Raw genomic sequence first — 22,243 nt, 5'->3', positions numbered from 1 at the left:
GTCATTCAGCCTCCATCCCAATCTCCTCCATTCACAGCTGCAGACAGTATGCTTTCCAGTGAGCCCAACTTTACAAACTGCTGTGATGATATTCTGGACTTTCAGTGTCTCAACTTTGAAGGGTATTATCAGCCACAGAACATACTTCCATCTTCTCCATCAGACTTGTGTTCACTGGATCCACCTACAGATCCTTTCAGCAGTCCTCTCTCTCACAGCCCATCTGACACATGGACTACTGAAACGCCATACCTTGGCCCTCCCAGTCCAGGTAATAACTTCACCAGTGAGGATCTGCAGTTTTTTCCAGGTCTCGTTTCTTCCAAAAGTGACTCTGTACCTCTGGAATGCGAAGCAAAGGATAACTCCAAAGACAGGATCCCACCCAACCCCAATTTTAGTTTTTCAGTCTTTGGCCACTCAGACTTGATTGCTAGGGATCGAATTATAAGTAAAAATCCAGGAATGAGGATATCCAAAGAAGATTTCAAGACACAATCCTTTCCTGTAGTAAACAAGCCTCGCTTATTTGGTGCAACATCATCTTCTATTACATCTCAGTCTCAGTATCCTGCTAATTTAACTCAGCCCTCCATCAACATCAAGCCTAGCACTAGCCAGTCAAAATCTGAGGCTAATCTTAAAACCTCGGGCCCCTTCCATCGTATGACCATTCCTAATAAGTCCCATTCTTTTGGAAGTAGTCAGTTAAACACAGTTAGAGGAGTGTCCCAGAGTTGCTTGCCTAAGTCAGTACCATCACCTCAAATATCCAACAAATTTCTCTCCCCTCCACTCTTCACTGTGAAAAATCCCAGTTCTCCTGACAATCCATTTAACTTCCATGAGAAGAACTCTACAGTTATTCACAGGGTGCTTAAGTTTCAGGGGGGGAACCAGAGTCAGAATTTGTATAGTGCACCTTGCAAAGACACTATGGCTGCTGATAGCCCCAACATCATGTCAAGATCACTTGGTGCAAAATCAGGTGCTATTGAGAAGACCCAGAATCAGAAACTTGGTGTTAGTACAGACAGTCATAGTAAAGGCAACATTTCTGTTCAAGGGTTTGCAAAAGATGTTGTCCATCTTGGTACCTCCAGCAACCCCAACAGGTCTAGCCTTCATTTCAACAAACCTAACTCCTCTTTTTCTCATTCTTTTAGTAAAAGTAAGATGCCATCTGACAAACATGAAAGCGGTGAAACCAACATGACATACAGAAACTTTTCTGCGCTGCCAAGACAGTTCATTTTTCCTAGCAAAATGTCTGAGGGTTATTCATCATCACAAGACAAGAGTTTGAAACAGGATAGAGCCACACCATCAACTTCAGACAAAAACCAGCCATGTTATGCTCAGCAAGACCCTTTTGATTTTACCTTTGGCTCGTCTCTATCGCCGATGTCTCAGCATAATAGCCCACAGGTTGTCCATAATACACCTCCTGGTACGCCAGCACCAGCAAACAAGAGTCAGTCCTCCAGCACCTCAGCCTCATTCCCTTATGGCTATCAAGGTCCGCCCTACGTACTAAACTTCACTGGAGATCACTCTTTGACCCTGGGTCTCAGGGATGGGGCCGAGGGCTGCCCAGGCCTAGGCTCAACAAACTACACCTACCATTGCCTGATGGAACCTTCAGGCACACAAGGGCGGCTGGTTTTCGAGCCCCGTGGACCCCAGCTTTCAAACCCAGCATCATTTACCTTGGGTGGATTTTCAGGGGTCAAAGGTCAGGATGAACACTGCAGGAAAGACATGCAGCAGCAATGTCAGCCCGGGGAACACCAAGGAGTACCACACTACGGACCCGTTACAACATCTCACTCCATGGGTCCCACAAAACCCAAGAGGGTGCGGTTAGTGGTGACAGATGGCACAGTGGACTTAGACCTCCAATATTCAGACTGATTCATACCTTTGGTGCCACTGGATCTCTGAATACATTTCAAAGTTGTAATGCCCATAGGGGGTTATCTCTAACAAAATGTTATTTATAAACATTTTAATTCATAGTCTACCAGTTATTGAAGCCCACAGACTGATTGACACTTTTCTAAATCATTATTTTGATTAACTGTTAATGTATAAATGAGTTATACAAGGTTTTATGTAAAGTGGGCCTACTGTGCAAGTTTTTAAAAAATTAACTACAGATTTGCTGCGAATACCAAATGTAAATGCATAAACAATACAAAGCATTAAATATATTTGTGACTAGGAGTTTGAACCTACAGACCCTGTAAACATTGAAAGCCCTCTTAATGTACTGTAACATAGCTGTAAGAATTTTTCTATAACATATATGGCAGTAGAGACAGGAGAACCATCATTGGTTGCTGGTACTTGTATTGGTAGATTTTAAAAAGGCAGCTTTGTGCCTCAGTCTTTGATATGTTCTTGTGGCTTTTTGAAGCACCTGTTGAAATAGTCTGCCCTCGTTTTTATACTCACAGTAAGGTCTTTTCTTACTTTTGTGTGTGTGTGTGCGTGTGTGTGTGTGCGTGTGTGTGTGTGCGCGCATGCATTGGGCATGCAGGTCTTGAGGGATCAAAGTAAGGTGTGCTGTCGTATTTGATCGTGTGAGTGTTGCTGTGCCTGATTTACATAAGATCATTAGTCATTAGTGCATAAATGAAAGGTTTGTGCATGATGAGTGAACAGTTACTCTACTGAGCACCTACTAGATATGGATGAGTGAATGGGAGAAACTGCAATGTTTTTTTTTTCTAATTTTTTCAAGCAAATTGTGCTCAATGGATTTAAGGACAGTACAATATAAAATCTTTGTAATGGGAGTTTTACCAATTGGAAATTTTAAATATCACTGCTAAATCGAAAATCGAGTAACTCACTATTGTTGTTTATTTGGTCCTCATCTTTTCAAGGTAAGAACAAAAATAATTTTGTTGTTGCCGACAGAGTTACATAGGTGTTCATATTGTAACCGTAGTTATATTCTGTTGATTGTGAAAGTCACGTGAGCATTCCCCTCATGTTAAAATGTACTGTATGTTGAACCCATTTGACACCATTGGGCAGGAGTGTTCAGTGTGATTGCACAGCCTTATATTACTATGAAAATGTACTGTCTTGTTATGGAAAGGCCAATTATTTATTATAAAATCCTCATTCTTGAAATGGTGCTTTAATGTAATTTATATTTCAAATTGATTGTTCAAACTATAAAATGTTTTTATTATTATTTAATGGAGCAAAATAGTGAGCAGATTATTTACATTGAGTATTTAATTTCAAAGCCTTTGATATCTTATCCAGTCTTTCAGTTGTTACAGGTTAAACGTCTTTTTCTAATTGGCAGTTTAGTCTTTACTGAAAGTCTGCTGTAGAAATGTACAAATGTAGCCTATATCATTAAAGACAATTCATTCTTTTTCTATATTTTCTGTCTGACTTGTTCTTCTATTGTTAAATGTCCACCTGCAGGAGATGACATTTCCATACACATTTATATAGATACAGTAGTAGTAGTGATTGATTCATTATTTGACTTGAGTAAATGCTGTTAAATAGATGTTAGTTTACATTTTAGCTGCTCACCTAATAATACAATCAGAAGAATATGTAAAAAAACAATATTCTTACGATTTACTTGTCATTCTTGCAAAAGGTTCTTACATCAAGTCTCTTCCTGCTCCTGTATAATTTAGTTAATTTCAAAGCTTGGGGCAAACGTTCACCTCCCTGGTTTAGTCAGCCTTTACCTCCTTCCTCTCTACCTGTACTTTCATCTTACCCAACCAGCATTTGTGTTTGTCTTCTCTTCAACCCCCTCCTTTTTTCCAGCATATGACCCACTTCTGGTTTTCTCTCTAACTCTCAGTAGCAGCTGAGAATTTAATTCTTATGCCAAGTATAACAGTTTCTTCATAATGAGGACAGAAAGAGAGGGAGAGATTATCTGTTTCAGCAGTGGGGGAATGGCTCGGAGATACCACAGATAAAGGGACAGAAAGAAATGAGGAAACTGTGACAGATATTGAAACCCACTGTTTTCTCAGCAGTCACAACAGAGTACACAGAGGTATTCTAGTTAGACTTATGGATCTATTAATTTAACAGTGATTCGCGTTTGTTGGCCGAAAATGATAAAAACACGACTTTGTCACATTTTTCACATCTCAGTTAAAATGAAGTACAAGTACATCAGAACGGTACTTCAGCATACTTGTTAAATTGCCTCACTGCTTTTAACATAATCTACTTAATGCAGCATAGCTTTATACAAAAGTGTAATTCACTTTTGTGCCACATAAAATATTTTCCAGCCATTTTAACACTGATAGGTTTCCATATTTTGAATTATTCATGGATACGTCAGCTCACCCGCTCCTCTTCGTACTCTTGTGTACATCACAAATCCATTAAACACAAACTCTGTGTGTACATAGCCACAGAACTCCATGTTCCCTAGTCTCTAGGGATTATAATCTGTCATAGTACTGTGAAATGGCTAACTGCGTCGGCTTGCTGTTGGATTTTGTATGAGTCTAGATTGCTTGAAGCTCCATGAGTAGTGAAGTAGTCAGCTTTTTGGTGCAGGAGCAAGAAAACACATCCCTAAGCTTGAGAAACAACTTTAGATTGGGAGGAGAGAGGAAAACACCTTCACAGGAGAGAAGTTAACAAAGGTGTACTGGCATTGCACATTATTTCCCAGGTGACAGAGGCTCCAAATGACTGGCCGAAGTGTCAGTGCATTAGTGTAAATTATGACTGTAACAAAACTCTGTATATTTGACAGAGGGCTGAATAAATATGCCAGTTGCACAAGCAGGGATATTGCTCTTATTATTATTATGGCTATCTTTCTTTATTAAGTCTGACTGTTATTGAGACAACTCTTTCACCCACTGTTCAAGCTGCAGTTGGGTGTTGCCACTGTCTACTTCCTCTCATCTAATTAATATTGTTGTTTTCTGGTTGAGCCAGATAAAAAAAAAACTGAAAAACACCCCATCCTGTGTTACATATAGGCTCAGTGATCGTAGATGCTTGCTGACGAGTCAATGCAAACCTAAACCAACAAATTAGTTAGTGTAATATTTTTTGTTTTGTGTGAGAAACTTATCTCCGCGTGAGTCACTGACTGAGTGAAGAGTGGACAGCTTCGTGCTGTGTGAGGATTTATTTCATTTACATGCATTTTGTTTAAAGCACAGCTTGGAACTAATGGATGTAATAATACACACATTTTCATTCACATCATTCCCACATATCAAACTCGCCAACACCTTTCAATTGCAGTGTATAAAGATTTAGTGCCTCCCAGACTCCCTAGAAATATTATGTCTCCAGAAGCAAGAGAAATGCGTAAAAATGTTCCAGTGTAATATATCTTATAACAGTATATATGTATATATATATATATATATAATGCCGTGACAATTTAGGAATTATAGTTAACTAGCTGAGATTTATGTGAAGGGGTGATCAGAACTGTCATTGAGTATGTCAGTGTGTGTATTTAGAAGCCATTTTTCATAATCTAATGATAATTTGTCAAAATGGAGTGTGAAACCGCTTGATGTAGGAGCTTGCCCTCTAACATTCATCACCGGATTCTGAGACGGTGCTATTTTGCCACTATTTGAAATGTGGCAAGGCACTTTTCACCATCAACTGAAACTGATAGTTTTCTGACTGGGGAATTTCTCGAACAGATGTTATTTTTTGGGAGGGGAGTAGTTCTGGGGCACTGGGATCTCACTGGAAAATCCACTGAGAGCTGTCAAGGGAACCAGCAGCCCAGGCTCTATATTAATCACCCTGGGCAACAACACAGAGCGAGAGATCTAACTGCTGGAAAACATCTCTTTTTCTCTGTGATCATTGTTATTATACGCAACCATCATGGACACTCTCCTGCTCATCTCCAACTATTAAAGGGGTGTTAGTTCATCAAAGCCAGTGAAGCTACTTTGACATGCTTCACTTACTACTGATTGGCATAGTGGAGATGATTTCTACTTGCTATTCAGTTCAGCTCATCGGTAGAAGGCTCCTTCTCCACCCACAGTGCTCTCCTCCCTCACCCCCACCCCCTCTATGTATGGTAATAAGCATTGCAGCAGTGGCTTCCCTCATCCTCTTAAACACATCTCTTTCATTCCTAAATCATATCTCTGTGTGTGAGAATACACATGTTGGCTGCACTGCTGCACATTATTCTGCAGCTTGGATTTTGTCATGGACATTTGTTTATGGAAGGACTCCATTCAGAATTAGACCATTTGCTCTAATTGATGTTAGTGGTTTTGTTGTAGATGTTGTCTAGTAACTATTGGATTATTTTATGTATTTTAGTGTGTGTGTTGTGTGCGTCTCTGCACCATTGGGTGGATCCCACAGTGTTTCTGTGTTGCTTTCCGTTCTTTGAGAAAGAAAAAAGGCAGATTCTTTTCACAGCTAAGAGTCTAACTCCAAAACATCAAAGACACGGGGAGGGAGAGAGAGAGAGAGAGAGGGAGACAGATAAAGAGAAGGAGGCAGGGAGGGGTATGCCCTGTATCCGGGTAATGATGGAGGAGGGAGAGATGGAGGGAGGAGGGGTGAGAAAAGAGAGAGACAGAGAGATAGAGAGAGAGAGGTATGGGAGGGGGTGAGGGAGACAAACCAACCAGTGTAAGAAGAGAGAGACAGAGAGAGTGAGAGATGGGGGCACTCTGAACACGCTGAAGGGAGGGAGGAGGAGGGGAGGATAGTGAGCGAGGGATGGAGAGATTGCCGGACTGAGCAGATAGAAGTGTTACTACAGAGCTGCTGCTGCTGGAGGACGGGCTGGGAGCCGAGGATAATGGTCCATCCCTCAGCATACAGTGGCACGCCGGACACCTCTTAATTTCTTGTGGCAGTGGTGGCGGCTCTGGAGGAGGAGGGTCCTCACTGTTGCAGCAGTGGTTGTCTTTTCTTTTTCTTTTTTCTCCTTTTTCCACCGTCTTCTTCATCATCTTCCCGCTTACCCCTCCTCACTCCTTATTTCCTCTGCAACTGGCAAACGCTGGGCTCCCCCTCTTCTCTTTTCTACTTCTGTCCCCTTTTCCAGAGGAGGGATTTCTAAATTTCATCGGGAATTGTAGAAGACAGTAAGACTGCTTTCTGTCTTTTCTTTTCTCTTCTCTCGTGGAGGCGTGCATGAAGATGAAGGGATGTGCACGGCAAAGCAGAGTAGAATGTGATTTAATGTTTGTGGAAGGATAGTGGTGGAGTCAAACGGTGTGTGTGTGTGCGTGTGTGTATGTGTGCGTGCTCGCATCAGGGGGTGGGAGGAGGTTTGCATGTTCAAGTTCACTGCATTGATATGAAACATGAATGTCTCAGTCACAATGCAGTGAAAAGAAGATAGTTGCACAAAATAAACCTGAAAATAAAATGAGAAAAGCAAAACAGGCTTGAGAAGATCTGCTGAGGGATGCAGAGGCACAAGGAAGGCAAACTGAGCACTGTTTTACAGTGAATCACTCCTTGATGCCAGCAGATGAAAAAAATAAAACTCTCCCAGCTTTACAGAACGGCAGAAGAAGAGATGGTAAGGAAGAAAGTGGGGGAAATAAAACAGGATGAGGGAGCAGTGGAGTAAGAAAGAGTTGTAAATCAGACAAGGCAGGGAATCAAATAACCTGTCTTGATTTGTGAGTTATATTGCATAAAAAAACACAGGTAGGTAGATGCATAAAAGATGCTACTTGCCAATTTTTTGGATTTATCATTGTGTAAAACTGTTAATCCATCCCACACACATTTTGCTTGCAAACCCACGGCTATGTGGTGCACAGAGCAGCCCACTGCTCGGTGTTCGTTAAAAGGTTAGCGAGTGCATAAAAATTGGCAAAATCCCACTTTGGCTAAGCTGACATAGTCACTGTAGCATATACTGTAAAGGCAGCAAAGGCATGCATGAACATGGACACAGATGCATTACGGATACATTACAAATGTAGGCAATGATGTGCTCGGGAGATATAGGAGGTATTTTGTCATGCGTTTCATCAACTTCAACAACAGCAGATGAATTTGATACTGCATGTTCAAACTGCTGTCCTCTCACTTGAGTGCCTGCCATAACAAGTAAAGGGTCACTCTTCCAGCAGGGAACAAGTGTTCTGTCTGCCCCTTGTCATTATCTCTCCACCTGAGTTTAGTCTATCTATAGTTGCTTTTGTCTTCATTGAACAAAGCCCACAGGAAGGTGAGGGCAGGCCACGCCACTTTGCAGGGCACATATAATTACACACAAGTGTTACACAGAGACGCAAGGAAGACTTCGGCATAATGTAGCAACACCGAAAGCTAAACTGAGAATTACTTGTTGGAGGTGTTAAAGGCGTGAAATACACAGAAATGCATTCAGTTTCTGTTTCGCAAAGGTTTGGGTAGTGGCATACAGTGGGCACAGCGCCCACACACAGTCATAGTATCTCACACATGCACATGCCAGCCATACTCTGTTCATGATGTGTCGCTTCAGGGACAGTTGTGTGTAGTGTGACAGTGGGCCATGAGATAAGACAGCAGCCATTAGACTCAATGAGCACCATTTATAATGGTGAAAGCGTTGAACAGCACAGTCAGCGAGTTAATGGTGGATTTGGAGAAGCATATAGTCGTTAATGTTTGAAAGTGAAGTGCCTTTGTCAATGTGTAGTGATTATTCTGTTAAGTGTTGGTGAACTGATACATGACTCATTTTTTGCTTTGAGTGGTGCTCTAAGTTCAAACACACTTATCACACACTGATGTCAAGCAGTCACAGCACAGCAACTCAATGCTACCCGCTCTCCATAGATCACTTTTAGTGCCACTTCACTTGATCATATAACGAAAGAAGTCTTAACCTGCCAGACACATTACATTCCACCTTTGATCAAAGCAGTGCAATTGTCTTCAGGCAAGTTTTAAAAAAGGAAGTGTGTGGAACACGCTGCATGGTATTTGACCAATAAGAGGTTTGCCCCCAGTAGTTACTCACCCCTCATAACCTTTCTTAGATGGACTTTTTTGAGGGGCAGAACAGAATTTTCTTTAAATTTATCATACATTTTCGCCTAATGAATATGCTAATCATCACAAATGGGACCTCTTGATGGAAGCGTTCAAGGATTACCAATGTCATTTATTTCTCTTATATATACTTTAAAGTATTTTTGATGTGTTGTGCTGTAGTAAGCAGTTAAGATTGTAATTCTTCATTAAAGCAAGAGGAAGTCACGTCACATCTGAGCTGGCCTCTGTTCCATTAGTTTCAGTGCAACCTCTCACAAAATGTTTTGTCATCTTTGTAACACAGTTTTTAGCTTTTCTAGTTTTAATCTCTGCTGTCTAATAACTTTTCCTTCATTCACTTCTCTTGGCCGAGATATATTTAACTTATCCTGAACCTTTAACTTGCTCATGAACTGGTTTTTGGCAGGCCATTATGTTTAGCCTGCAAAAATGATTTTCAGAAATCATTCATATCAGAAAAATACAACGTTCACCACATGATTTACTGCCTAGAAATGGCTCAGCAATGCTCTATTTTTATGTTCTGGTTAAGTTACAAATAGAAACATCATTTTCAGTGTGGTTTTCTTACTTTTGGACATAAAAATTACCTTATACTTATATGGGTGCAGACTAACACTGTTAACCTGTTTCTAACCATGTAATTGCATTCTATCCCTGTCTCCTGAAAATTGTGGCTGTATGCAACTAAATTGCAACGATGATTATACAAAAGAATGATATTTTGGCAGAAAAATATGTGGGCTTTAATTGACGTTAAGTATCAACCTGTCATTTCCATTAATTGTGAACATATGGTCATTATGCTAATTCAAAATCAGTTTGCAGTAACATTGTTGATAGAAACTTGTGATTGCACTTCAGATGTATCAAAACATAATTTACATGAGGCTGTGCTGATTTCACCATGTTGGCATGACATTTGTTAGCCAATCACAGTAAATGAACATCTAACCGTACATCTAGGCCTCAGGTTGGCCATATTTAGACCATACAGAGTTTGATGACTTTGGATGATGAGAAAACCTTGAACCAGACAGGAAACAGGCTCAAACAGGAGTCTGTCAGTGTCATGATTGGCAGTTCAGTCCAGTAGACAGTAACTGAGTCCAGATGTGTTTAGTTTGACTCCCAGTGAGCTCAATTACTTTGGCCATAAGAAGTCGACTTGATCTGGTTCAACAGCTGCTGCCGAGTGTTGACTGACTGTCGTCCTGTTTGTGCTTCAGATGTAGTTTGACACAAAAAGAGTCAAGGTCCAGCAAACAACCAGGCAGCTTAATTACTATTCAACCCAAGTTAGCGGGGAAATACCATTAATTCCTTCTTGGTTGAAAAGTTTTATTGAACACCACACTTTAACTCAGACACAGAGCACACAGCGCACGACGGACATTTCCACCCCTGTCTTCTCACGCTCATTCAGTTGAACAAAGCTTGGCAAAAAGAGGATTTATCAGCACAGCAGGGTAGAGCTTACCTGACTTAAAGAGAAGAGAGAAAAAAAAAAGCGTTAATAAATGTTGATTCACTGGAATTAACTGGGTCATTTATGTAGAATCCTCTTCCGCAAGGGTGTGGGAAGGAGAGGAAGATAAAGTAAATGCTACAGTACATTTGTACTGATTATCCCTTTGTTCAGCTGCTGCTGTCCTAAGAACTTGTCGAAGTCCGATGTTCAGAGCCTTACTTTCTTTGAGGTTTTGCTCCTGTTTTCTTTTCACTCTCTCTCCTGGTTTATTTGCCTAATTACAGGGAGTAGGACCTAACTTTCTTTTCAATATTTGCTACGCCGCTCAGGGGGGATGTAGTTCATAACTCCAGATTTAGCCATCTCGTTTACTCTCTCACTTCCTTCTATATTTTCTCGAATCTCACTCATTCCTCTCGTTCTCTCGCTGGCAATAAACGACTGATCTGGGACAGACAGGCCTCCCCTGTGCTCTGTCCTACTTCAGCCTTGTCCTCTCTCTTGTTTCTTCTTATTCCTGTTCCTGGGTTGTTTACCTCTATCCACCTGTCTTTAAACCAGATACTCTATCTTGGTCTCCATTAATCATCTCACTGTCTATCACTGCTTGAAGTAATGGTTCTGTCTGGTGTTAAGAGGCTGTCAGGTGTTTGGGAGACGCCATCATTTAAAAACTTCTCTACCTGGTATAATGTAGAAGAAACTCCTCTTCTTCGGTTTGAAGAGAAGTCTCAGTAAAGCACTGGCTCATATTTGTTGCGTGCATGCTCAGACTCTGTTTTACATTAATAGAAAATCACCTGTGAACCATAATAATCTGCAGTTTTATGTATTTTTGGAAAATGCCAAGGTGCTAACCTCTCTTCTAGTATTTGCAACTTAATACTGTGCACTCTATCATTCAGCATGTCTTACACAAATTAGCTCCACTCCATAGTTGTTAGCTGGTTTCCTCCATCTTATCTCTGCAGCATACAAATGTCTAGCGTTGTGTCGTGATGTTACTACAGACATGTCTGAGTTAACTGTGACCACATGACTCGCTAATGGACTCGTCTCATCTGCTGAGCCATGACATTTTCATCTGAAACCATCTAGAGAATATGGGAAATAATGTTTGTTAAAGACCGATAGAAGCATAAATATTGAATTACCAATGATTTTTCTTTTTAAACATACTGTTCTCATCTAAACGTAGAAAGTCATCCATTTAGACTCAGACGTTTCTGTTTACCTTTACTCTCAATTGCAAGTTATTTATGTTAGATTAGGAGTTTACAGCCATGGTAGTTGCTCAGTGTGGTTGTATTTGCTCACACTGGTGCTTTTATGCTGCTGAATGCTAGCGTCACTGTGCTATCTATGCTGCTGTTTAGACAGTACAATGTTTGTTGAGAGTCTTAATTTCATTGAGCTAATTATCAAATATTACTCTCAATATTGACATTAATTCCGGTGCCTGCAGTTCACATATTGATCAAATGCTAATGCTCCCTCACAAAAGAAAATAAGACTGAAATTGTGCAAGCACTTTTCAAAACTAGTGTTTTGAGCTGCAAATACAAATTTCACTGTTTTGTTGTGTTACGCTGTGTGAATTCATATGAAGTAGTAGAATAGACTATATATATAGTCATAATACAATTTCACAAATACACTGAATGACCTAAAGGAGACGCTGCAACTTAGTTACTTAAACAATGTTGTTATCATAACGGGGGATGGCATGTGTTTTGTCCAGTGCATTTGCCATTACAGCTCCGAGATGTTCTAGTTCTGTGTGTCTCTTTGTGTGTGTCCGTCTGTGTGTGTGTGTGTGTATTTGTTCCTGTAGAAATGATGCCCAGTCAGGCTTTAGTTCCCAAGGGGATACCCCACCTCCACAATCATCACCACCACCACACACACACACACACACACACACACACACACACACACAAAGTAGCACTCTCACTGTGGGTCTGTCATTTATCTCTAATGCTGTGTCGCACTATTTCTCTCACTTTTTCCTACCACTGCTCCTCACAAACAGATCAACATCTGTCCCGCTGCACAGACTCCATTCAGGGTAATTAGACCTGATGGTGGTGGGGACTGGGAGGGGGGTTTGGATGGCTTTGGCCAGACTCCTCCATGCATCATGAATTCACTTTCAGTTTGTTAGGGCTAATTGTGCCATTGAGAGGATGAGATGGGGATGGGAGGTTGCATTGTCTCACCACTGCATCATCAAAGTGGGGTTGCTATTTTTAGCATCAGCAGATGCATGGCAGTAGTGGAGCAGTGCTGGCCCGGGATGATGATCACAGCGTAGGGTGGGGTGTGTGTGTGTGTGTGTGTGTGTGTGTGTGTGTGTGTGTGTGTGTGTGAGAGAGAGTGTACTTGTGCACCACTTAAAGCAGCAGTGTAAACATCAGCAGCAGGATTTAATGCTGCATTCAGTACCATCATCAATATACAATAAGTTATTGGATGTTGTTCTTTTTTACGCCGTTTTGTAAATTTAACTGCACTAATATAATTTCTCATGACAATATGTCACCCACTACAACATCTCTAGAAAAAAAGAGATTTATTTTGAATTCTTTCTTTCCAATTTGTTCTTCAATTTGTTTTCACAGTTATTCTCATAAGCCTTGAGTGCAGCACTAAAGCACGATATGATTGTGAAATGTGTTCAAGGACTATCCAGAGCAAATGTTTCTTTTATCTGTGAGATTCTCATTTGATTAAACCAAAATGTGAAAAATGTAACTCAGTTAACTGTAAAAGGTATCTAAAATCAAATTACATCTAATGAGCGGGTGAGCATGTTTTGGCACTGTATATATACATATATATATATATATATATATATATATATATATATATATATATATATATATATATATATATATATATATATATATATGTTGCTCAGTAAACAAATATACTTTTAGACTATTTTGTCTCAGTCAGTCAGATGTGTCAGTCAGTTGTTGCGATTTTTGCTGATGTTGCTGTCACAGTGAATGACTCTATGTTTTGTGCAAACTCCAATTGGTGTCAGGTTTGTTGCTTGTGATTGAAAGGTGTCGAGCTGCATTGCCTTGTTTTTGTCACAGTGTACTAGGAAGTCTGTCAGAGAAACTGCTGTAGCTAATGGAAAAATCTGTCTGTGTGATTTAGCTATTTCCAATGTAGCATTTATTATTTCATGTTTGTCTATATCTAGTATTTATCTCAATTTGCTACTGTGTCTCAACAAGAAAGAAGAGAGTCGAACCCAGTTCACCTCTGTTAAACTATAACCCTCTGCTTCTCTATTTCATTCGAGTCTTTTTCAAACACTGACATAAAGATGCAATGTGTTATTTTTGGTTTTCAAGGTGATTCTCTCTCTGTCTTCCTGCCTCCTCCTCCACCAGTGAACTTGTCATGGACAAAAGTGTGTGTTGGTGTGTGTGCAGGCACCTTATCTGCCCGTCTGTGCGGGTGAGTTTGCACCAGCAGTAGGCAGCAGTGGGTGTTTTCAAAGTTTAGGGGAGATGATGAATCTGCGGTGTTCATGCCAGGGAAGATTCGGGCATCTTACTGCATTAATAATGAAAGCACAGCTGGCAGTATTTATAGTAACAGTGGAATGGAGCCATGGCAGTGTGAAGGGGAGGTGATATATGAGATACAGTACATCCTGCCAGCTCTCCTGGACATCAGACAGTGGGACTTTCTTCCCAGCACGCAGTACTAGATGTAAAATCAAGTGACGGGGGTTCTGATGCTGACATTTGCACAGAAACACATCAAAACATATTTACAGCACAATGCTCAGACTTACAGTGGGCATAAACAACACAATACATGTACTGTACTGATCTCTGTAAATGTAAGCAGTTTCACCAGAAGCTTATTGCTCATGATCAGGAATATGTTGAGCTTGTCAGCCAAAGCTACGAGCCTGCAGATGAGTAGAACAATGAGAGTAAAGTAGAAACAACCTGAAAATGGAGGGAGGAAGGCATCGATAAAGGCAAAGAAGATGTAGCCCACAGTATTTGCTTGTTGTGTAGCGGTATTGATTGGCCTATATAGCTTGGATTAAAACAGTGAACAGTGATTGCTATTGCCCTTCGTGGTTAGAGCTTATAAAATCTGACTGAATGTGTGGTTGTGACTGTGACAGCTGGTTTTTGAGGAAATAAAGGACATTTATCTCCCACAACAACATCGGCAGTGTCCCATTAATGACAATGGCACATCTGTTTAAAGATCAGCTAATTTGCCATTTATCATAATCTGAAAATACTCTGGGAATTCAAAAGCTTAATGCCACACTATGAAACATTTGGGTATCAAGCAATAGCATGAGACTGGAAATCAATACACTCCACTCTACCCTGCCCAACCCTTCCCCTCCCTGCTCCATTATGCCCTTCAAGTATTAGTCTTATGAAATTACTTTAAATATAAAATATGCTACAAAGTTGACCAGTCAAGCAGAAATAATCAACCTTTTCTGACTGGTTAGAAGGGCGAACTTCACTCTGTGACGGTGGAATATTGCTGCCAGCTGCCAGACTGATGCTTGGAAGGATATTACACATATATTATACACTGTTAATATATATATATTACACATTTAATCAACATAGTATAACACCAAGTCAGTTAAACCTCAAGGATATCAATCTGTTCATTCTCATGTTGCACAGCACATCAATACACATGCTTGCAAGGTTAGCTATCTCTCCCAGCACAGTTCCAAGAGCTTGGAGGAGATACCAGGAGAGCTGGCCAGGGCCATGGAAAGGTAATAACCTAACAGCAGGACCGGTATCTGCTCCTCTGTGCATGGAAGAACACTGTGAGGGGCCAACAAAATGACCTCCAGCAGACTACTTGTGTGCATGTTTCTGACCAAATTATCAGAATGGCTAGAGTGTTAGGGAGTGCAGAAGTGTGTATGGCACATGGGGGCCATATGTCACTTTATTCTGAACACAATATACAATGTACATTAGTCATTTGTTCATCAAGATCTGGTATGATATAAGATTTTCCTTTTTTTAGAGCAGTGCATTAAATGATTATTATTACTGATGTAATAATGTGCAAGTAGCCTTTTACTTCCGTAGCTGGTTGAAGAAGAGCAACTTTAAATATACTAAGATTCGTTTGATCTCTTTTTAATTGCAGAAAAGACAATCTCAAAAGACTGTAATTGATAGAAATGTTAATTGTCAAGTGAAAACACAGTGTAACAATGCTGTATTCAACCACTTTTAGTGTTTAAAAACCTCTGTTATTATCATTAAACAACTTAATTATGGACTAAAATTACAATACATACATGCAGTATATTAAAATCATATACTGTAAGGTCATCTAGCTACCAAACAGCTAAATGTGTCTGTGTGTGCAAATAGATTTTCCATTCAAAAGCCTTGAAACATGAAACCACAGGCCCTACTGGAAGAAGTGCTGATTCAGCTACTAAGCTGCAGGGAGCTAAAAAAAAAAAAACTCCCTTTACTTGATCAAACAAGGCTTTCTAAAAGCGTGACAGCTTTGTCGAGCTTTTGGCCCTCTGCTTCTTTCTGCCTCATTTTCAGTGTGTGTAAGTGAGCGTGTACCACAGCTCTTGTCCCGTCTCCTAGTTGAAGGTGGTTAATTCCAACCACCGTGTAAAACTTGACTTTTTAGTCTTGTCAGAGATGCACACTCATCTCAACTCAGATACAGCTTTGGTCAACTCCCAGCGGGTCAAGATCAAAACTCCCATTGCTACGCAGACTCTGCTGATGGCTGGCACTTTCTGACAGGACTTCAAAGGACATTGTTCTGAAGAGGGAGGCAGTACAGAAATCCAGCAGGCTCCTGTGAGTGTGACCGACAGTGAGACATGAGGTTGGATGGATGATTTGCTTTTTGTTGGCCTGTAGAAAAGAAGATGAGCGACCTGGAGGTTGTCCACAGCCAGGCATCCATTTGACGCCTGCGGCCATGGAGCAGCATCCATCTTTAATATTTCACACCTCGCGTATGTTCGGGTCGTCTCCTTCCCTACAGCTACTCCCGTTGTGACTTATTTATTCATGAGCTCTCCACGTGCTGCCAACTAATAGCCTCTATTTGGCCCTCAGTGAGACCCTAGATATCAGCATGTGGGTCCTGCCACTTTGAGAAGAGCCATCACTTCAGCTCTTCAGCCAGACAAGTGAGATGAGTCTGTGTGATTTAGGATGTTACTCAGCCTAAAACAGGCAGCACATAGTGCATAGCTGCTAGAGAGAGAGCAAGTACAGATTCTGTGCAGTTCCACTGAGATTAAGTGGCGATGACAAATAAAGCTAATTAATTAGCAGACTATTTGAATGTGATCTCTCAGCTGGCTCCCCAGCTGACTGACTGTCTTCATATCTTCTGTGGTGAATAGAGAAGCTTTAACAAACACTATGGCTTCAGTCGTACCTTGTTGCTTTTTATTCACTTCTAACGTCCATCAGCTGTCAAGATCTAACAGGTCACTGTAAACAAGTCAACCTCCATTGGATGAGCAGCAAATCTCAAGAGGCGTTCCGAACCTAGATATTAACCTAGATATAACAATTAATATAAACAGTGATCTGTGGAAGAGAGAATAGATGCTGTGGCAGATGAAAAAGAAAAATCTTTTTGACACAGCTGCTTTAATTTGGCTGGTTCTGCTTCGAGCTAACATTCATTAAATTGAGCTCAACGGTATGAAAAACATGATTGTGACTGGAAAATACCTCAACTTGCTGTATTGTGAGCCTAGGTTTGGTAGCCTGAAGTAAACACCATTTTTGAACAACAGGGAAATGGGCTATGAGGTCACTCTTACCCCTCAGGAAGAGATCACACGCTCATTTTTTTCTATATGTAGTTTCAGACACCCACTCACATCTTCATTATAAACTACTGTTGTCTATATATAGGGAGCCCTCAGGGGATTTGTTTTATTTCCTTTCCCCAACATGTCTCTAAATCCTCTTCCTGTACTACAGTGCTGTTTCTTTTGATGCTCAAAAATCAGAGAGGCGGAATTGGATAGATGTGTTTGGGCATATTGTTGGCTTGAAGGGTTTTTGATTTCTTGCACGCACTAACGTCTTGGTTACTATTTTGCAGTTGAGTGCTTTGGCCTTGGCTTACATTACAACACAGGTTAGTTGTTGAGCGGGGTGTTTGAAAGAAAGGCCAGTTGCACTGTAATGTTGTCTGCTAGCATAGGTGAACAACTCCTCCTGTTTGTATCAGTGTAGACGTGATGGGTGAGTAATTCTGGGACACCAGATGCTTTTTCAGACGTGTCTTAGGCCTAATTCTGCGAAATTTCCATGATGAGAACACAGATGATGCTGTTTTACATCCTGCCCTTTTCTTTCTAACTCAAATCAGGTTCCTCCACTGGTGCTCACCCCACTTTAATAGCACAAGGGATGGTTACATCAAACTGTGTAACATGTGACTTCATTCTACTTTGCTCAAGCTCCCCTGGGTCTCTGCACTCTAGATTGTCATCTTCGGTGACGTACAGCTCCCACGTAAACGCCGTGTGCTGGAACATGATTACACGTCTGCTCAGTTGACGCGAAGGTCAAAATTTACACACATTATAAGCTTCTATCCATCTGTATTCACAGTTTCATGGCATTACAGTGATGGGCGTGTGAGTCCTTGTTGCTGAACACACACACACACACACACACAAACAGGATGTTCAAGAGGTTTGTGTCCATTTGTGCGCATCAGAGTGCCATTTTGTGTGTAGATGTCAAACAAGGAGGGAGGGAAATCGGCCGTTCCAGTTTAGTGGCAGGAAAGTGGGGCGATCTGTTCTTTGGAAGTTTCCCAGTGAAATTTCCTGGGGACCAAGACACTGAAAATATCTATCTATATACACACTATGTCCTACATAAAAGAGAGGGTGAACCAGAGAGAGAAAGAGAGAGTGAAAGAGCACATGAAGATACATGTGTGTTTGGAGAGATTAAAAGAGAGAGGGAGGGAGGTGAAATGTCACTGTGCTGGTGGGATATCAGTCGTTTGATGGCATCACACAGGCCGTTGATAGATTAAAGCTTAGTAGAAGCAGGTCAAGACTCCAGCAAGTCACCCAGCAAAGTTACCTCCATTTTCTTCTCACTTTTGTCACATGAAAACCCCTCAAGTAGCGGAAATGCTGCCTCACAACCCCGTGTTTTGCTCCTCGTTGTCTTCTGCCGTCAACAGCAGGTTCAAGTGCGGCATGAGCACATGAGCACATGATTGTGTGTATGGGAAAGGATTTGTCTGTATCGCATTCACGTCTGGCAACTGTGTCCCGAGTTAACAAACAGAAATCAGATCCATCTTTCTCACACCAAAACACAGATCTGCTAAACATGCTCCTTCCTCCTGTGAGCTTCTGCCTTTTAAAACAGATGTTAGACGGTTCATCTCACTTCTTCCCCATCCATGAATATCTTAACATTTTATTTTTGACAAGCGTGTTACTACCCAAGCCGCCAGCCACCTGTTTCATTTGTTGATTCGCGGTAGAGAGGATATTGGGCAATTGTACAACTGGACTTCACGTTTTACAAATGATTACAATACGACCATGCTCAATGTGCAAAAACAATTTAGTACTGCCAAAAAACCTGCAAAAAACAATGTGTCTTTCCCATGTGAGTCTGTTTTTTTGGCTCATTACTGCAGATAGAAGGCCAACTGTACATATGTGAAGAAATAGCATGATATGTTTTAATATAATGCTTTAGCGAGCTTACATCAAACACTTTCAATTAAAATATTTAGTGATCAGTCTAAAGGGTAAGTTTCAGGGGGTATAGGGGGTGCATCATACAAACCCATGAGAACCACATATAGATTATATATAGGTTTTTACAGAATGCTTACAGAGCAGCAATGAATGCTGTTTGTCAAAATATGACATAGTCTGTGTGTATGATACACTGATGTGTCATAAATCTGTGACTCAACAACAAACCCTATTGAAAGCAACACTGCCAACAGAGATATGAAAGCTGTCAGATGTTTGCAAGTGTTCAAATGAATCTGCAGTAAATGTGCCAAAGCAGGGGCACCCAATCAAACACAGCACTGCCAGCAATAATATGAAAAAAATAAAATAAAATCTCCTAATGCCTCCTACCAGAATACCCCATGATCAGTACAGCAATTATTCATATGATCACATTCAACGACTAAGTGATAAAGAAACAGTCGATTCCCACATGGATGTGTTTTGAACATAGAGTTTGTGCTGTCGCATCTCTGTCTCTAGCTGAGTGAAATAATTTTTGGATGTACATCAAGTGAACTACAGTGCAGCTTCAGGGGGGCCATGCCGCCTGCTGAGCTCCACCCGTTTGCAGTGTTTGTGCTAAAGTAAGCTAACCGAGTGCTGATCGTCTTCCTCTGCAAGAAACTGAATCAAACACAGTTTCCAAAACTGTTCCCTTAACATGAGACTTCTTCATAAATGCATCTTCAAAATATCACATTATAATTAGTCGTAGTTATAATGCTCACTCACTCACACGTTTCCACCTTGATGCTATCTGTGAAAAGTATCAGGTAGTCTGTCCTTTGTGCTCCTTCTACATTTTTAATTTGAAAATCGATCGGTTGGACTTCACTTGCCAAGCGTTCTTATTTCCCTCGTGGTAACTAACACATTCGACTGCCTGACAAGGTGGGGATTAGCAGGGTTAATATAGTTTTAAGTTGCCGAGCAGACTGGAAGAGTTAACGGTGTGACCTGAAACTGAAACAGCTCTCCAAGGAGAATGTCAAGAGATAAAGATTTACGACAGCGAGATGTGAGGCGGAGAAGATGATTATCACTTGTTGGCATTAGGCAATATCTAATCGCTCCACGGTGCTCTTCATCTCCACTCAGATAGACAGACATAAGCTCACAAACACAGAGCATTCATTATGAACATCTTTTATGTATGAGTCATGACTTTGCTCATCTCTTGGGAACTGATTATCACTTTCGCTCTCATCATTTTTTCTCCTCTGTCTTGACCTGTTCTGACTTAATTGATGAATGATTCTCTTAAAAGTTTCGATTCAGCCTTTTAGCATCACCTTCATTTTCTTTGCTCTGTCTCTCAGGATTAAGCCAATATTTAGCTACTGTCACACGATAAATACTGTAGCTAGGAATGTGTGGTGAACAGATCTGTTACGCCATCTACTTTTGTATTATTATATCAAAAAGCTGATTATCACCGTGTAGTTTGTGTAGATTTTACTCAACAACTTAAAAAAAGAAAACTCGAAACACGAAATAAAATCTGCCTCTGCCTTCCTTAATGAGCTCCACTGTAAAATACATTTCATTATGGCTTCCAGTGGTGCATTTTTGCATGCTGTGAGTCTCTAAATGCTGTTTCTGAGTCGTTTCCAACATGACATAAATTAAATTCAAAACATCCTTTTTCTTGGCATTAAAATGTGGAAATCTGGAACGCAAAGCCAGTGAATAGCAATAACAACTCACATTTCTTGGCAGCTTCAACCATAAAGCACTGGTGTCAGGATTTGACCTCACCTTCATGCTCCTTGTCTTCTACACGTCTTTGCTCTGAAGCATCCAGTCCTGTGAGTTCACACCTCGGATTTCACAGCCACCTCTCACAGGCAGCTCCTGTCTTTCCTGTTCTCTCCTTTTCTGTTCCAACACAATATCTATTGTTATTTTCAACTCTCGTCCCTTGTTTCTCACTCTTGTTTCTGTTTTTCTCCTTAAGTCTGTCATTTTGTTATTACCTCTTTCTTTGAGCAGCTGTCGCCCCTCAGTCAGTTTGTGTGATACTTTCATCCAGATTGAACTGATGGATCTGCACAGTCTCCAGAGGATGCATCATTCCAACACTGGTGATCTCCTTAATTTTCCCCCTCACACTTTCAGCCAGGTGACATGAACAACTAGTGGGTGAATTGATGTGAAAGCTGGTACAGATATCTATGATGCTCACAGGATAAATCTGAATGACTTTACCTGTGTAGCCCCCAGGCAATGAAACACTTCACTATCCTGTAAAATATTTCAACATCTAACTATGGAGATGCACAAAAGTTTGAAATATTCTACTGTTTTTGATGATCTGCCAGCTTTTCCATGAGCACCACCAGTAACAATTTGTGGTTTGGAGTGAAATGTCTTGATGGATTACCACGATGTTTGTGCCTACTGTATTTCTTAGAAGTAAACTCATGGCATTCCCATGAGTCTCAATTGTAATTTGTGATTATAGCCAGTAAGCAGTGTAACAAGTCCGAGTGGTGAATACAGTTCACGTGGATGGGACAGGAACAAGCATTCAGTTTGTCCATGGGCAGTGCATATAGTCTGTCACCCCTCTTTCCTTGCTCCTTCTCCCTTCGTCCTCTTTGCTCTCCTTCCTCTTCTAGCTTCCCCTATCTATGATTGCTCAGCAATATGCAAAAATCTGGATTGTTTCCTCCATTTATTATCATGTCTTCTGTGAGCGTCTCTCTCTGGTTGGTCAGCTTTCTGACAACCTTGCTGCTTCTTTCTCTCCGTGCCCTTGTCTCTTTTATTCATCAGTTCCAGCCCCCCTCCCCCCCCCCCGTCATATCCTCTCTCTCTCTGTTTCATCTCACAAAGCTACTTTGATGTCATTGGCTTTCTTTCAGTCCCACATGCCTCCTCCAAATTGTCAGAAATTGTTTTATATAAAACACCTTGTTCATTTTCATATA

At 40.8% G+C, this 22,243-nt stretch overlaps 1 protein-coding gene across 3 annotated transcripts in view; it reads left to right on the top strand.

The window, feature by feature from the left end:
* The first annotated feature begins 6,824 nt into the window (after positions 1-6,824).
* shank1 (SH3 and multiple ankyrin repeat domains 1) overlaps positions 6,825-22,243 on the top strand; it is a 67,032-nt gene continuing 51,613 nt past the window's right edge. For all 3 annotated transcript variants that reach the window (XM_026362916.1, XM_026362908.1, XM_026362899.1), the window contains exon 1: positions 6,825-7,109. The gene's annotated coding sequence lies outside the window, so the exon portion shown is untranslated. The remainder of the gene's footprint in view (positions 7,110-22,243) is intronic.

The sequence above is a fragment of the Anabas testudineus genome, chromosome 8 (assembly GCF_900324465.2).
Source record: "Anabas testudineus chromosome 8, fAnaTes1.2, whole genome shotgun sequence".
Lineage (NCBI taxonomy): Eukaryota > Metazoa > Chordata > Actinopteri > Anabantiformes > Anabantidae > Anabas > Anabas testudineus.
The sequence above is the reverse complement of the archived record's forward strand: the minus strand, read 5'-3'. Positions and strand labels throughout refer to the sequence as shown.